Raw genomic sequence first — 16,726 nt, 5'->3', positions numbered from 1 at the left:
CACATCATCCTATTTTTAACATCATAAAATTATATTTATTTATTTATTTATTTATATGTCATGAAAAGTTTATCATTTTTGAACCAAAAACAAACAAAAACAAATCCCCCAAGAACAGAAACATACTGACACACGTGGTTGTTAGCTTTAAATTAAGGGAAGTATTTCTTCCAAATATTCATCTTAAACATTTGTCTTCTTTGAGGAGAATAAAACTGAATGTATTATCAGGCAAGTGCAATTGGTATAGTACTTATGGGTGGATAGGTTCAGACTAATTATAAGTTGAAAAACAAAAATAAATTCAAAGCAACTAGCCAAAATCATTAAGATCAAGAATAGCATTAGTTTCCATATCAGAAGCTCTATAATGTAACTAGTTTAAAATCTTATACATTTTTATATTCTGTTTAGGTTTGTTTCTTTAAATATGCTTCAACTTGCAACATAAGGAAGCTCTGAACATGAGTAGGACATTTAGCTGTGAAGATCTCAATATAGACAAAGATGAAGAAGAAGCAACATTTAATCTTACTTCTAGAAGGAATATGAGAAAATATAAATAAAGCAGCTAAAGCAAAGTCTTGAATATGGAAAATTGACTGAAATTTAAAAAACATCAAATTAAATATCTGCTTCCCCCTACCCACTCTAGGCTTAAGTAGTGAAGAAAGCTAGAAAGAGTCACGTGAAGTTTTATATCTCAATTTGAGAAGTGTTTAGTTGGAAACGGGGAGAACAGTAATTTCATAGCCATTATGTTTCTCTCCTGTTTCTTTTTTAGAGAAAACTATGTAATTTATTATAGAGGTGTTCAGTTCCCTCCTCTTGTCACAGTTCAGTGTGCTCAATTCAAATCCAAGAATGGGCTACTATTTATCTCTACCCCATAATACAATTTATTTTGATCTTACCTTGTCCTCTGTGCACTGTGGGAATATGTCTTTTCAAATTAAGAATGTCGGCCAGGCGTGGTGACTCACACCTGTAATTCCAGCACTTTGGGAGGCCGAGGCGGGAGGATCAGGAAGCCAGGAGATCCAGACCATCCTGGCCAACATGGTGAAACCCCGTCTCTACTAAAAACAGAAAAAAAAAAAATTAGCTGGGTGTAGTGGTGTGTGCCTGTAATCCCAGCTACTCTGGAGGCTGAGGCAGGAGAATCACTTGAACCCGGGAGCTGGAGGTTGCAGTGAGCCAAGATCGCACCACTGCACTCCAGTCTGGCCACAGAGTGAAACTCCATCTTAAAAAAACACACAAAACACACAAAAAAAAACAGAGTTTGCAGATAAAAATACAGCACATCCATTTAAATTTGAATTTCAGATGGAGTGGATTTTTTTTTAAGTATAATTATGTCCCATGCAATATATGGGACATACTTGAATACTAAAAAAAAATTTGTAGTTTATCTAAAATGCAAATTGTGAGCATCCTGTATTTTATCTGACAACCTATTTCTAGTACATGCTTTTTCCAGGTTATATTGCTGGGAGAACCGGTAGCACGACTCCTGTGGTCTGCGAAGGTACTGGATGCAGATGCCATAAGATCGTCGCCTATGAAACTGATTACCTCTGAGCCTACAGTTGCCTTGACCCTTCCCTAGGCTTACTACCTGACTGCTTCTTTCTAGCAGTGTCAATTCTCACTTGGGCCAGGATTCATAGGCTCTCTAGTCAAGATAAAGCCAGGTGGGCTTTTCTACACACACACACACACACACACACACACAGAAATGCCTTCACTTCTCCCACTACTTGCCTCAGGCTTTTTGCTGATAATCTTTCTCCCTAAAAACATACTAATCTTTTCTTTTCCTCATAGTTCAATTGATAAGTAAAACCAGACCGGTTATTATATTTAGGGTAATATAATTAGCAGAATAATTGATGACTTTTCTATTGCTATATTGAGGGTCAAAGCCTAGGACACAAAATCCCCTTTTCTCCACTCCCTGCAGGGGAAATGATTCAACATTCATTCTAAGGAAAGTAGCTAATTTTTATCTTCTCTAACTCTTTCTTTTATTACTCCAGTCTCTCCATCTTTTAAAATGATTGCTTCTAAAGAAATAAAGACAAAATATCGTTTGATGGCATAAAAGAGGTTTAATGTTTAAATGATTCGACATTGAAAATCTCCTTTCCTCTTAGATTACTTAGGATTTCAAATAAGGGCCCTCAGTAAGTAAATCTTATAGAAATCTAAAAAGTAGTATTCAATGATAGTTAATTAGATATACATTTCTTCATTCATTTGTTCAGATAACCCATAAACAAGTATTGCATTTCTCATTTAAGTAACAGTTGCTGAAAAAAGAAGTTACTGAATCTTCATTTCTACCTATAAAAAATTAGGATATTACTTACCCTTTCTCCTGCATAATGTGATAAAAAGTTATGTTGATCTAAGAATACAAAGTTTCATTTAGAAATATGTTCTCGAGGTCCATATTAAAACATATTGACTATGATTAATAATAATGTATTATACACTTGAAAATTGATTAGATAGTAGATTTTAATGATCTAAATGTCTCACCACAAAAAGTCATTATATGACATGATAGACATGTTAAATAGCTTGATTCAATCATTTATCATTGATTTAATCATTCAATCACAATGTGAAATAATTAAATGTATGTCAAAATATCATGTTGTATACCAAATATATTTATCTATATAATTCCTCAATAAATATTTTAAAAATAGTGTTTTAGCAAACATGGCCAGTACATAATGCAAATTTTTAGTGGATAAACAGCTACATTTTATTACAATGGTATAGGGATGTTTTTAGTTAGAAAGATTATTTGAAAAATATTGTGCGTGTGTGTGTGTGTGCATACTCCTTTGTCCTATATCTTTGAATTTGAATTCTGATTCAGGGTGACTATTAGTGCCCTGATACCCAGACACAGATAATAAAATTGCAGAGACAACTTTCCTATCTCTTACTTTAATACTTTAGTTTAATACAGGAGGAAGCTCTGTTCGAAGGTGGTTTGGAAGACTGCACCAAAACAAACATATTTAATGTGTATACTGTGTAAATTGTATTCCTTAGGGTCTGAACTCAAAATTCAGTTTGAGATGGGTCACCTTTCCTTGTATTATCTCCTGGCCTACAACTTTTCAATAATTCTGTATCTTTCCAGGAAAAAAATTTAAAGTTTTACCATATCCTATTAATATTTACCTATTGGCTCATTTCTCCAATTTCTCCATTACTCACCTGACTCAACTCTTGGCACTAACATTATTAAACAGGATGACATTTTTCAAAGGTGGTATTCTCTTTTTAAACTCCCAGCTTTTATGTATTTTTTTCTTGGGTCACTCTTTTTCCACTACTGGACTTGTTAAACTCAGTCATCTTTTAGGATTTGGGTTTTAGCTTCTGTTATCTCTCTTCCTCTGAGAACACGGAACATCTCCAACCCACTCTATGATCACTTATAGCATCCTTTGATTCATTCATATATACATTTGTCACATGTACTGCAATTCTAGCTTAAGGTCCTCCCTAATGGCAGAGATGTGGATTCAGTCTGTCAAACCATTTCCTTTCTCAGTGAATGGTTGGTTACATGTGGAGCATTCTGGTTTTAATTATCTGTGCGTCTTTGAGTGAGAAAATCTTTGGGCGATAGGTTTCTCATCCACTGGCAAAAGTGATTCTGCTAGATAACCTTTGTGGTGTCTAACAAATCTTAAATGGCATGCTTTTATGATTAAATATACAATATGTCAAATCAATAAGGGAATGAAGGTATTTGACGATTTCTAAATGTTATTTTGAAATTTCATAAGAACATATATATTAATATTTTTATTAGGCAAAATTTTACTTAGTATATGGAACAATATTTTTGTCATTTTAATATTACTTCATTGTAAAATATATTTTATTTATAGACAAATTCACAGTTTTGGATTATAAATAACTGTATTTGAGATAATACAACATTGTTTTGAAATTTTTTCAAGCCATCTATATAGCATTCCCATATATATTAATATAATTAATAGAAAAGAAGTTGAAGACATTTTTAGATGATTGTTCTTATTCCTTTTTAGCATGGAATTCTTGTTTTCATTTAATTGGCTTCATTTTGACATTTGAATAAGTGATAGTTACATCACAACTTATCTTGAACTTTCAGAAAGCTAATATAATGGCATAACAAATCGTCTGTGTTGTTGAAGAGAAATTAAACCTTCATAAAAAGTTGAGCACTTGCCATGAAGTAATAGGTATAAAAATTAAAATACCAACAATTAAAATTAAAATGTATTAATTCTGATAAAAAATGACCAATAAGGAGCTGTATAATTATTCCTCAAGTGGTTAAGCATTTTGAGATAGCCCGAAAATTAAATTATATTATTTTAGGCCAATTTATTTACTAAATAAAGTGGCAAGATTATATTTTCAAGCTCATAGCGGCCCTTGCTTGTTGTTGTTTTTAATATAATTAATAAGTACAAGAAAGAACTTCCACAACACCCAAGATGAAAACACAAGGACCAGATTTATATTCCCAACTTGACCAATGGAGGAAGAGAAAGAGGGAGAAGAAGAAAAGCTAATTAAAAACCTTTAAACTTTGGTTTTCAAGACACTAATTATCAGGCATTGCAGAATAGTAATGCTTGAGAGATCATAAACCAGTAAGTGACCCAGCTTTGTTCAAACCTTCTGTCTTGAGAGAGTGAGTATTCAGGCTGTGGCAAAAAGAAGAGAAATGCATATGAAGCCCAGCAGACTCTACATTGAGAAGACAGCTGAGGGTTTGGGGAGACCAAAGTAGCAAAAGTCATAGGACAGAGTATGGGAAAGAAAAGAGATAAATAGAAAATTCAGAAATCTGCAGCGGGTGCTTCACACATATTCAGTAATAGACTAATAAGTACCATGCGTGAGGAAACTAACCCTAGCTAGGAAGAGAAACATCAGAAAGGATTAGAGGAAAGAGTGTTATATGGCTATGGTGGATATGGAATAATTCCTTCCTCAACCAGCTACTCAGAAAATTATAATTTGTAGTGCATCTAATAAAGTACTTTTAGCTCTGTCTAAATACTGTTCTTGTTTCAATAAAGGTGTTTTTAGATCTAGAAAGGCTGGAGGCTTCATCATCAGCAGACCTCTCTGTAAGTAATGTTAAAGTAAGACTTTCAGGCAGGGGGCAAATGAATCAAGATGAAAATATGGATCTAAAAAAATTAAAAGGATAAAAAGAAAAAAGATATGGTAACTGCATGGGCAGTGTCTCTTTTCCAATTAATTTTTAAAATAAACTAAACAAAAATAACAATGTGATGTGACCTTATAACACATTTAAGTAAAATATATAACAATAGCATAAAGTTTGAGAGAAGAGAATTTGATGTATATTACTATAAGGTTCTTATGTGTAAAGGATTTAGTACCACTTTAAGGTAGACCATAATAAGTAAAAAATAGTTACTGGGAACTCCAGAGAAACCACTAAAATAAGAAAATAAAAAGGTATGTGTAATAAGTCAACCAAGGAGTTAAAACTGAATTATTAAAATAATCATTTAATTCTATCTGTTGCCTAGAAGAAATACATGTTAAATATAAAGACAAAAACCAATTGAAGGTAAAATGATGAGAAAAGAAACACCACGCTAACATTGATCTAAAGGAAGTTAGAATGGTTATATTAACATCAAAATGCATTTCAGATAAATAATATTTACAAAATAGAAAAAGTCACTTTATAGATAAGAGTCAATTAATCCAAACGACATAACAAACCTAAATGTTTATGTTACGGCTTCTTTACTCCCATAGTTTGTAAGCAGGAGGGGATGTTACAGCTCTTTCACTCCTGCAGTTTGGCGAGTTCTGAGTTCTTGTCTCACAACCAAGAGGGATGAGGTACACAGTTATCAGATAGTGAGTAAGGCAGAGTAGAATTTTATTGAACAGAAAGCTCTTAACAGTGAGAGGGGACTTGAAAGTGGGTTGCTGGCTATGCGGCTAAGTCCAGGGTTTTTATTGGCTTAGAATGGAGAAATGTGTGCTGATTGCTTTATAGGTAGACTTGGGAAAGGCACCATTCAGAAAGAGGTACAATAGTGTAAAGAACCAATCAGGGGCTGAAGTGAAGTCTTGGCCTGGGACCAATCAGGGGCTGAGCACACCAAATGGGAATGGGAATGGAAGTTCTCACTCCAGTTTGTGGACTCTATCCAGATCTGGTAGTTTGGTTTTCTGCCTTCAGACCATCCTTGGCTTGAAGGTCGAGTTTCACTGGGGACCTGTCCCTGTTTGCTTAGGAATTTGTCTGCCTCCTGTCCCTATCATTTATACACCTAATGTCAAAACAAAGTGCAGGGCTGGGCACGGTGGCTCACACCTGTAATCCCAGCACTTTGGGTGGCCGAGGTGGGTGGATCACCTGAGGTCAGGAGTTTGCAACCAGCCTGGCCAACATGTGAAAACACTGTCTCTACTAAAAATACAACAATTAGCCAGGCCTGGTGGTGGGCACCTGTAATCCCAGTAACTGGGGAGCCTGAGGCAGGAAAATCGCTTGAACCTGGGAGGTGGAGGTTGCAGTGAGTCGAGATTGTGCCACTGCACTCCAACCTGGGCAACAGAGCAAGACTCCATCTTAAAAACAAAACAAAGCAAGACGAAGTGCAAAATAGGTCCACACATAAATGAACAAGTAATTATTTTCAGAAAGTTTATGAGATAGTTCACTGGAAAAAGATTAGTCCTTTCAATGAATAAAGATGGAATGTAGCATGTCAATATGCAAAGATGAACTTGGATCTATGCCACAAAACTTAAACTAAAATTAATTCAATAAATTAACGAACAAATGTATTACCTGAAACCATAAAAGCTCTATGAGAAAATATAGAATAATACTTTTTAAACCTTGAGTTATATAAAGAGTTCTTAAATATGACACCAAAATTATTGTCCATCAAAAAAATTAGACCTCATCAAAATTAAAAATATGTCTCTTTGAAAGAGTGTTAATATAACTAAAATACAAGCCACAAAATGGAGAACATATTTGCAAAGTAAATATTGAATAAAGTACTTGTTTGTGTAATATATGTATTTTTTTAACTCTCAATTCAAACAAACAATTGAGTTTAAAAAAATACCAAATATTTGAACAGACAACATATTTACAAAAGAAAATGTGTGCATAAAGAAATAAGAACATGACAAATGTTCAATATCATTGGTCATTATGAAAAGGCAAATTTAAATCATAATTAGACAATGCTACCTATACCAGAATGATTAAAATTAAACAGCCAGATTATACCAAATCTTGATGAGGATTTAGAGGAACAGGAATTCTCACACACTTTCATTGGGCACAGAAAAAGTGCAACTATTCTTGAAACAGCTTCACAGTTGTTAAAATTCATTCTACTTAGAATATGATCCAGCCAACCTGGATCTATTGTAGGTATTTGCCAAAGAGAAATAGAAGAATATGACCACGTAAAGACCTGTACATCAATAACTCATACATAATGAACATAGCACCATTTTTTTTTGTAATCATTCTAAACTAGAAACAAGCCAAATATCAATCAATTGCAGAATGAATAAATTGTAGAGTATTCAGACAATTAAATGTAACTGCAATAAGAAAGCAAAATAAACTACTGACACACTCAACATCATAGATAAATCTCAAAATAATTATGGTGAGTAACAGAAGTGAAACATAGAATGCTTAATATATTATTCTATTTATAGAAAACTCTTGGAAATGCAAACTAATTTATAGTAACAATGTTAGCCTGAAGCAGGGGCTGGGGAAAGTTGGGTAAGAGGAATTGCAAATGGACCAAAAAATACTTCTAGTGTGATAAATCACAGTCTTGATAGTGGTTATGGTTTACTGGATATAAAAATAGGTCAACATTTATCAAATAGCACCTTTTAAGTATGTGTAACTTAATATATGCCATGTACTTTTTAATAAAGCTGCTAAAAAAGACAAAATAAATACAAGAGAAAAGTTGTAGAGCAGAAATTACTCCTTCTTAACTATTTAATTCAGTTCAGTAATTGAGCAAAATGTGTGAATACCAGTTAGAGAGTTTCTAACAATTTTGTTTAGCAAAACACATGTGACTCAATACACACCAAGTTAGAATAAGAGACCTGAAGGGCACCTTCATTTTATATGTAACAAATTGAGGCCAAAATAGTTTATCTCTTGTCACATCCATCCTTTCCTGCTGTGTTCCACTTATTAAACTATTGCATTTGACAAGGCTATTCAGCAGTTGATGTCAGAGAAGATACATGAACCCTCATTTTAAAATATTCAGTGTGATTATTTTTCATACTAGTTTTCTGAGTCAGCCACATTGTACCATTTATTGTAGCACCTTTAAAAATATTTCAAGTTCTAACTGGAAATTCATACCCTTTTATTCTATTTTCGTCCTTTTCTTTTTCAAACACACAAAAGAAGGCATACTATATTATTCTATTTATAGAAAACTCTTGGAAATGCAAACTAATTTGTAGTAACCTTGTTTGCCTGAAGCAGGGGCTGGGAAAGTTAGGTAAGAGGAATTGAAAATGGACAAAAAATTGATTTAGATAACAGTTCTAGAAAGACTTTTGTGGCCAATGCTGTAGTCTGTTTAACTGGACTTTTAGTTCCTTCTTTAGTACATATCCATGAAACAAATTTCTGCTGTGTGAAAAGAAAATTATACTAAATGCTTTCAAACTGAAAATAATGTTAAGGAATGTTTTGGACATTCTTCATGACTCTAGTTAAATATTCCATGATAAATGTCTCACTAATCCAATAATCAATATCAGTAATAAAATAACATTTATCCTTTAACCAGAATTTATGTTTATAATCAATCTTATCTCCATAAAATTACAATGAAGATACGATTGTATTTTATGAATCAGTTTCCTAAAATATTCAAATTTAATGGATATTATTTGAATGTTTAAAATTTGTTATTTCTGCTATAGCATCTTCTTAAGGCACATTACTACTAAACAATTTGCTAAACTTAAAGCAAGAAAAAACACTTTGTCAACTTTAAAGTTATTAAAATTAACTTTCAAATGTTAATGTGAATAATAATAGCAATAATCAAGCCTCAAGCAAAAAATTATTATCCAAGGACTTTTAGAATTAAAGCATTTTAAATTTAATTTTAAATCTTGATGATTTATGCTGATTAAATCTTCAGTTCAAATGCCCACACTACAAATTTAACTAATCTGATCTTCAAAATTTACATAGATAGCAGTGGTACCAAGGGAATAGTTCTCAGCAAGATATTTCATGTAATTGAGGAAGTTCTGAAATACTAGCCCAGTAGTTATTTACATATGTTAAGTACTTTTATGTTGAGCCCAGAGTCAGCCCCCATCACCTTTATTTACTAACTTGGATGGCAGTGTCTTTGAGGAGATAAGCTTTCACATAGCCTACAAACATCTTGTATGTTAGTTCTCTCTATTCTCTTTTCTCCATCAGTTCAACCACATTTTTAAATAAAGTCCTTATTTATAAAAATTATATATGATAAAATCCCAAGGATTAAGTGCATGTCTTTTTAAAATTTTTTAAATTATACTTTAAGTTCTGGGATACATATGCAGAACATGCAGGTTTGTTACATAGGTATATACGTGTCATGGTGGTTTGCTAAACCCATTGCCCTGTCATCTACATTACGTATTTCTCCTAATGCTATTTCTCCCCTAGCCTCAACCACTTTTAATGACTATTTTTCAGTAATCCATCCGCATTTGGGGACTTTTAACGGTGGACTTCTACAATATTTACTGCAGCTGAAATTTTATTTCCACTAATATTTGTATGTATTTCAATAGAACATTTGTAGAAAAAGAAAATTGGGTCAATATTTATATATTAGTCATCTTTCGTGTTTGCACACATTTAATATTTACTTGGAGAAGTTTTAATGGTTGCTTTACTATTTAAACATTTTAAGTAAATTTGGACTCTAAAGTATGGAATTTGAAACTGAAGCATTCACTCATTCTTCCTGGGTGATGCAGGGATACACACAGGAAGGACATTTTGTTTTGTGGTAGGGATATTTTTTCCTCTGTAATTTCACACTGTTAAATGTTTTCTGCCGGAGAAATGGAGATGACATACTTGTAAAGAAGTAAAACAGTTACAGAGGACTGTGATGAACACTCTGATCATTTTTTGGTCACGCTTGTATAGACATATAAATGTACAATGTAGCTGTATCATCATATTAGAAAATAATTTTTCCTCATAATCAATATGTAGTGTTCCTTTTAAAAAATGCTCACACTAAGTGTTCTAGGAAGCTGTGAGATCTGTTATATTAAGGCTATGCTATGTCCATATATTCTATAGTAAATTATTCTATTACACACATAGATACACACATACACAGGAAGACACCCACATACCCAGATGCCACATCAAAGTGACTTTGAGTCAAGTTGTTTTGTCAATACCAAAAGTACTGTAGGTACAGTCAAAAGGTGATTCCAAATTTTTCTTTGACCAGTGTATTGTTGTCTCTTATATTGTGGTAGCAATATTTCCATATACTTACTTCATAACTTAAAAATAATCAGTTTGGATTTTTTTTTGTCTTTTTATCTCTCTATTCTCTTTTATGTGTCTCCACTGGGCTTTTTTAAAACAAGATTTTTCCTTAACAATATTCTCCTTTAGTGGTGATTTATTTAGTAGTCTCATAAAATAAACTACAAAGTACAGTGATGCTTGTATATCAGTTTATAAGAAACAGTTCATATAAAATGTGGCACATCCTAGAGATATAATTTGATAGCAAATCAATATGTGCCAACTATCAAATATATCAATTTAATTTAGATGAAAAAGATTGAAAGTCTAAGTTACAGAAACTTATTTTTTCAATAGAAAGCTGCCTGTCCTTACCAGAAATAATCACAGAGAATTTCACAGTTAGGAAATATAAGAGGCTCTATGCTTAAAGAGTTACAAAACAGTTTGAGTTTTGATTGTGCAGACAGTGTAATGAGACTGATTAAAAGTGAGGTAGTAGAAACATATGGAAATATGTAAGGAAAGATGAAGCTATATAGAAACATTAAAATCTTGTGCAACCTGGAAACCAATGAGACTATGGCATACTGTGTTACAATGTGATTTTTTCACATATTAAGGAATTACTGTAACGTGTTGCACAAAATTTTTCTTCTTTACTTTTTCCTCCTTAAGACCTAGAGCAAGATTGCAATGAACTAGTTGTATTGCAAAAGACAAATCTTTAGCCTCCATTAGAGTTAATATGAAGATGCTTAACTCTAGATTTCTTCTATGAGGTCTAGAGAACAGTAATATAAATTGGTTAAAAAGAAATATTTACTTTGATGTGTTAACCAAATTTAAAGTTTAAGTTGGCATAGTTATTAATGGGAGACATTAAAGAAGCACTAACTTGTAAATGATAAACTTATCTGACCTTGTTGTACATATAACACTAAACATGTTAAAATAATTCTCACCACAAGAAAACAAACTGTTTTCTATTCCATATACCATTATTGATTTATGTAATTGGAAGGTGCTTTTACTCCTGAAATCACCATAAAATAAATTTATTTTTGAAGCTCTGAAGATGGTATGTTTTCGCATCTTTGAACATTTTTGACTGGGTATTTATAACTGGGTAAAATAAATCTATTCTACTTTTTCAGAGATAAAACCTACTGCCTGTTAAAACCAACTTAATAATATAAATAACACCAAAAAGATCAATCAGCAAGATTAAGATTAATAGAGATGTTGACTTTTGAGAAATTTGAATTTTGAGAAGCTTGAATTTTGAGAAATACTTTTGGATGACAAATATCTAAAAAGAGTTACTCAAAAGGAAATATTCAGAGGTTTTCATTTAAAAATGCCATCTATTATAAATTTGTCAAGGATTATTAATACTTTCTTATTTTTTCTCACTCATATTAGCTTAGGCAGCTGCTGTGGGTTAAATTGTGTCACCACCAAAAAGAAATGTTGAAGTCTTCTAGTACCACAGAATGTGACCTTATTTAGAATTACAGGCGATCAAGTTAAAATTTGGTTATTAGGGTGGACCTTAATCCAATATTGACTGGTGTTCTTATAAAAATGAGAAATTTGTAACCAGTCACAGACATACACAAAGGGGAAACCATGCGAAGACACATAAGGAAAAACATGGCTATGTGACTGAATTGATGCATTTATAAAACAAGGAGTGCCAAGGATTACTGGGAAATACCAGAAATTAGAAGAGGTAAGAAAGGATTCTCCCCCAGAGAGCACCACCCTAACAATATTTTGATTTCAGACTTTCATCCTCTAGAAATGTGAAGTGATAAATTTACGTTGATATAAGCGACCAAGATGCTGGCAGCCCTAGAAATATAGCAGCTTTTCTACTTTTTATTAAATTTTAATAATTTTAACAAAGTATGTCTTATAGTACACCTGGCCCTCTGTTTCCGGGAGTGTCACATTTGTTAAACAACCAACCTTGCATTTAAAACAATAAATAAATAGATAAATTAAATAATAATACAACAAAATAGAAAAATAAATACAGTATAAGAACGATTTACATTGCATTTGCATTATATTGGGTATTATAAGTAATCTAGAGATGATTTAAAGTATACGGGAGGATGTGGTGGGTTACATGTAAATAGTATGTCAATTTATATTAGGGACTTGAGAATTCATCGATTTCTGTTTCTGCAAGGGCCCTGGAACCAATCTTCAAAGGGGAGGGACAAGTGTACTATGAAATATCTGCTTGCAATTAGATCATCTTGGAAAATAATGTAATACTAACTGCTCAATTACTGTCATAACAAGACAACCTTTAATGGCCCAGGCGCAGTGGCTCACACCTGTAATCCCAGCACTTTGGGAGATCAAGGCGGGTGGATCACTTGAGGTCAGGGGTTGGAGACTAGCCTGGCCATCATGGTGAAACCCCGTCTCTACTAAAACTACAAAAACTAGCCAGGTGCGGTGCGCACCTGTAAACCCAGCTACTTCGGAGGCTGAGTCAGGAAAATCACTTGAACCTGGGAGGCAGAGGTTGAAGCGAGCTTAGATTGCGCTACAGCACTCCAGCCTGGGCAATAGAGCAAGACTCTGTCTCAAAAAAAATAAATAACCTTTAAAATGCTAGAAAGTAATTAAAATACATGCTTTATTAAAATTACATACACTGATTTTGAAATTGTCACCATTTAATAAATCTGGAACTTGACAGAAATCATTTTTAAAATATAAATATATGATTTAAATTTATATGCAGCAAACAATTTGGCATATCAACATTTTTAATACATTTTCAACTTTGTATTTGTACATAATACAAGAAAACTCTAGCATGTGCATAAAATCCCATGAATCAGAGATAATATTAACCACATATAAACAAGTTTTGATTATTAGTATGTATCTTTGCTGAAAATTAGCAGTTTGAAAATCTAATGACTGATATTAGATTTCATGATTTCATTAGATTTCACATGAAAACATTATAAATATTTTCATAAATGGAGTCAAATGTTGTTCTTTTCAAACCTTTTTTAGTTTCTATATTATTAACTGTAAAGACAGAGATTGGTACTCCAGAATAGAATTCCCAGATCCTTGATTAGTTAACTTAATGGCCACATTTGCATCTCTCAAAACCAATGTGGCTTTAGTAGGTGACTGATGCCACAGCAATCATTTCTTAAAAGTTTATTTGCTCTCTGATATAATGTGCTATAGGGCTAAAAATTAAATTTTCATTGAAGTATAGAATGTGTGCCATTCTTGTACTTCTAAGTGATTTTCTTCAAACTTTCTTCTCCAAGAGTTTTACGCTACTAATCTAACATCTTTATACATGTCAAATATCAACAGGAAATATATGAAGTAAAATCTGAAGAACTACGCAAAATTATGTCCCAATATATAAATGTAATAAAGATTAATTTGAGATGACAGAAGAGCACTAAGGACAAACAATAACAACAACAAAAATAAAAGCAAAATGAAAAAAATAACAAGCACCCAACAGCCCTCAAGCATAAAAGAATAAATAGGAGAAAGAGAATTTCGAAGAAAACTTCATATTAAAATAAAATTGTCATGAAAATCCAGAAGAACTTGATTATCCTTTATCTAACCAAGTCCACTGTTTTAAAAAAATAAATGAGCGTTTGGAGTGGGGGAAGGTAAGATAGGGATGAATTTTTTCTCTATAAGCAACAATTTCTAAACAATGCCCCAGAAATATAATCTTTGTTTTAAGTATTTTTGGTGATAATATTTACCAATCATCCTAAACCAGAAGACTTCCTTTGTTATAATTTCAGAATCTCAGTATACTCTCAAATTTTTCACATCAAATATTTTTGACCCTCACATACCAAACTTATTTTGAATAAACTACAGACCACTAGAACTATTTAACTTTTCCCAGAACAAGAATCATCAAATATTTGTTAGCTACTTAAAATTGATTCAAGCACATTAAGAAAAGAATAAAACCACCCAATTAAAGGATAAGAAAACATAAATAATAAAGATTTTATCTTTTAATATGCTTCAAAGCAAAACCACTATGCTCTTCTAGACCAAAGGTGGTGTGACAACATGTAGAAGAATATAAAGAATGTATTCTGAATAAAGAAAGGAGACATTTTATTGGCTGATAACAGGACGGGAGGAAACTTGTAGCCTTGGCAGAATGAATTACCTGTCTTATATATTTTTTGAAAAACCACAATCTGGGCAAATGAGTACTCAAGGCTCTTATTAAAACTCTTAGTATTGTGTCCCAACACAGCTCTGCCTGCTGTGGTTGATTGATTAGACTGCTGTTGCATGTTTTCCCTTAAGATTTCAAGACTCTTTACAGAGAATTTTAAACACAGACAAGTTGATGCTATAAAATTGAAAGCAAAGAATTCATTTGAAAAATTACAAAGAAAAATGAAGAGAGTAATGGCAATATCAGGTAGAATAGAAAGAGCAGATGATGAAAAAATCAGAACCCTCAAGTAATGACGACAAAAGGTAATCACCCAAAGCGTTTTAGTTTTCGCAATACCAATTTTTTTTTTTCTCTACCATATATAGCTGCTACCCTAGTGATAATATCTACCTCCTATGGACAAGCATGTTACTTCTCCCCTCAAGGCAAACATATCACTTTAGTTTTCTTCTCCCACTTATAACAGTCTTAGTTATGCTTGAATATATGAGTAAGGAGATTTGTTCCACATGTTAGCATTCTCCTCCTCTACCATCTTTATTCATTAAGCTACATTTATTGAACCTAACTACCAGTACATTGGTTTTCAAAACTGATTGCCACATTAGAATTAGAAGAGTGCAAATTGTTTGTTATTTTTACTATCAATACCCAAGTTCTATACTCAGAAATTCTATTTCAATTAACCTGAGAGTTGGGAGTATGAGAGTGTTTTTCTAAACCTCCCCAAATGATAATAATAGGCCCTAAGATTGAGAACAACGGACACAGTCATGCTACTGAAAAAATTAGGTAAAGGCTCTGCAATGGCAGGTATATGGCCACTGACAAATCATTCATTTTGACCTTGAACTTATTATATAAAACATAATAATAGTACTAATTCCTACCTTATAGTTTTATTGTCAGGATCAAGTAAGATTAAATATGACTGTGGTATGTAAATTTTAAGGCATATATTAATTATTTTACCACTGGAAATTCTAACTCTTCCCTGTGCAGCAGAAGAGTACATTAGTGCTATAATTCTATGTTCAATATATTTTTGATGTCCCCTTATTAAATGTTATTGATATTTGTTTTTAATAGAAACTTCACATTAGCTGAGATGGATTGGCATGCTATCATTTTGCTAATGCTACTTAATTTACAAAAGGCAATTCAAATTTTGATTACGAGCATTTTTAGTTTCTGCAAATTGATGTTTAAGGCATAGGATATATGGTTTGGATTCCTATTTTATACAGAACAATGATTCATAGATAGATAAATGAGTTCTTTGCTTCCTTGGGAGTATGCCTTATAAACCAAACATCATTATCAAGGCATGCTACAGTGAGAAGATGTGGCCTTAAAGCAATGAAGTAGGCAGAGTTGGGAAAACAAGGACAAGGTTATTTAATTGTGATATATGATGTTTAACAATACTTTTTAAGAAAAACTATAAACTTCTTGAGGAAAAGAATGGTAACTGTAAGTAATAAAGAGAAGTTCATAGTATTTAAAATATAAGGAAATTTAAAATTATAAAATAATTTAAAGATAGTTTGCTGCTTGAGATTCTGTGTCCTTGAATTCTAAATATAAGTTAGGCATAAAAAAAGCTTAATAATATAAGCAAAGTTAATTTAGGCAACAATTTTATAATACTGACTGTATACATTTCTTATCAATACATGATATAGAAGTTATAAGTCCAAGAGAGAGGCAAAGAACATGTATAATATTGTTAGTTTAAATCTTTTAAAAATCCTACTATGTGACACGAGTGTTCTAAATCTCACTGTAATGTTTATGCATAATTTGCATATGCTAAATACTGTCATTGAAGTTTTGCATGGATATTCAATAAATATTTGCTAAATTCAATTGGACTGAACTGAATTAAATGGTACATTAAA

The sequence above is a fragment of the Pan paniscus genome, chromosome 14 (assembly GCF_029289425.2).
Source record: "Pan paniscus chromosome 14, NHGRI_mPanPan1-v2.0_pri, whole genome shotgun sequence".
Taxonomy (NCBI): domain Eukaryota; kingdom Metazoa; phylum Chordata; class Mammalia; order Primates; family Hominidae; genus Pan; species Pan paniscus.
This window is presented reverse-complemented; position numbering follows the sequence as displayed.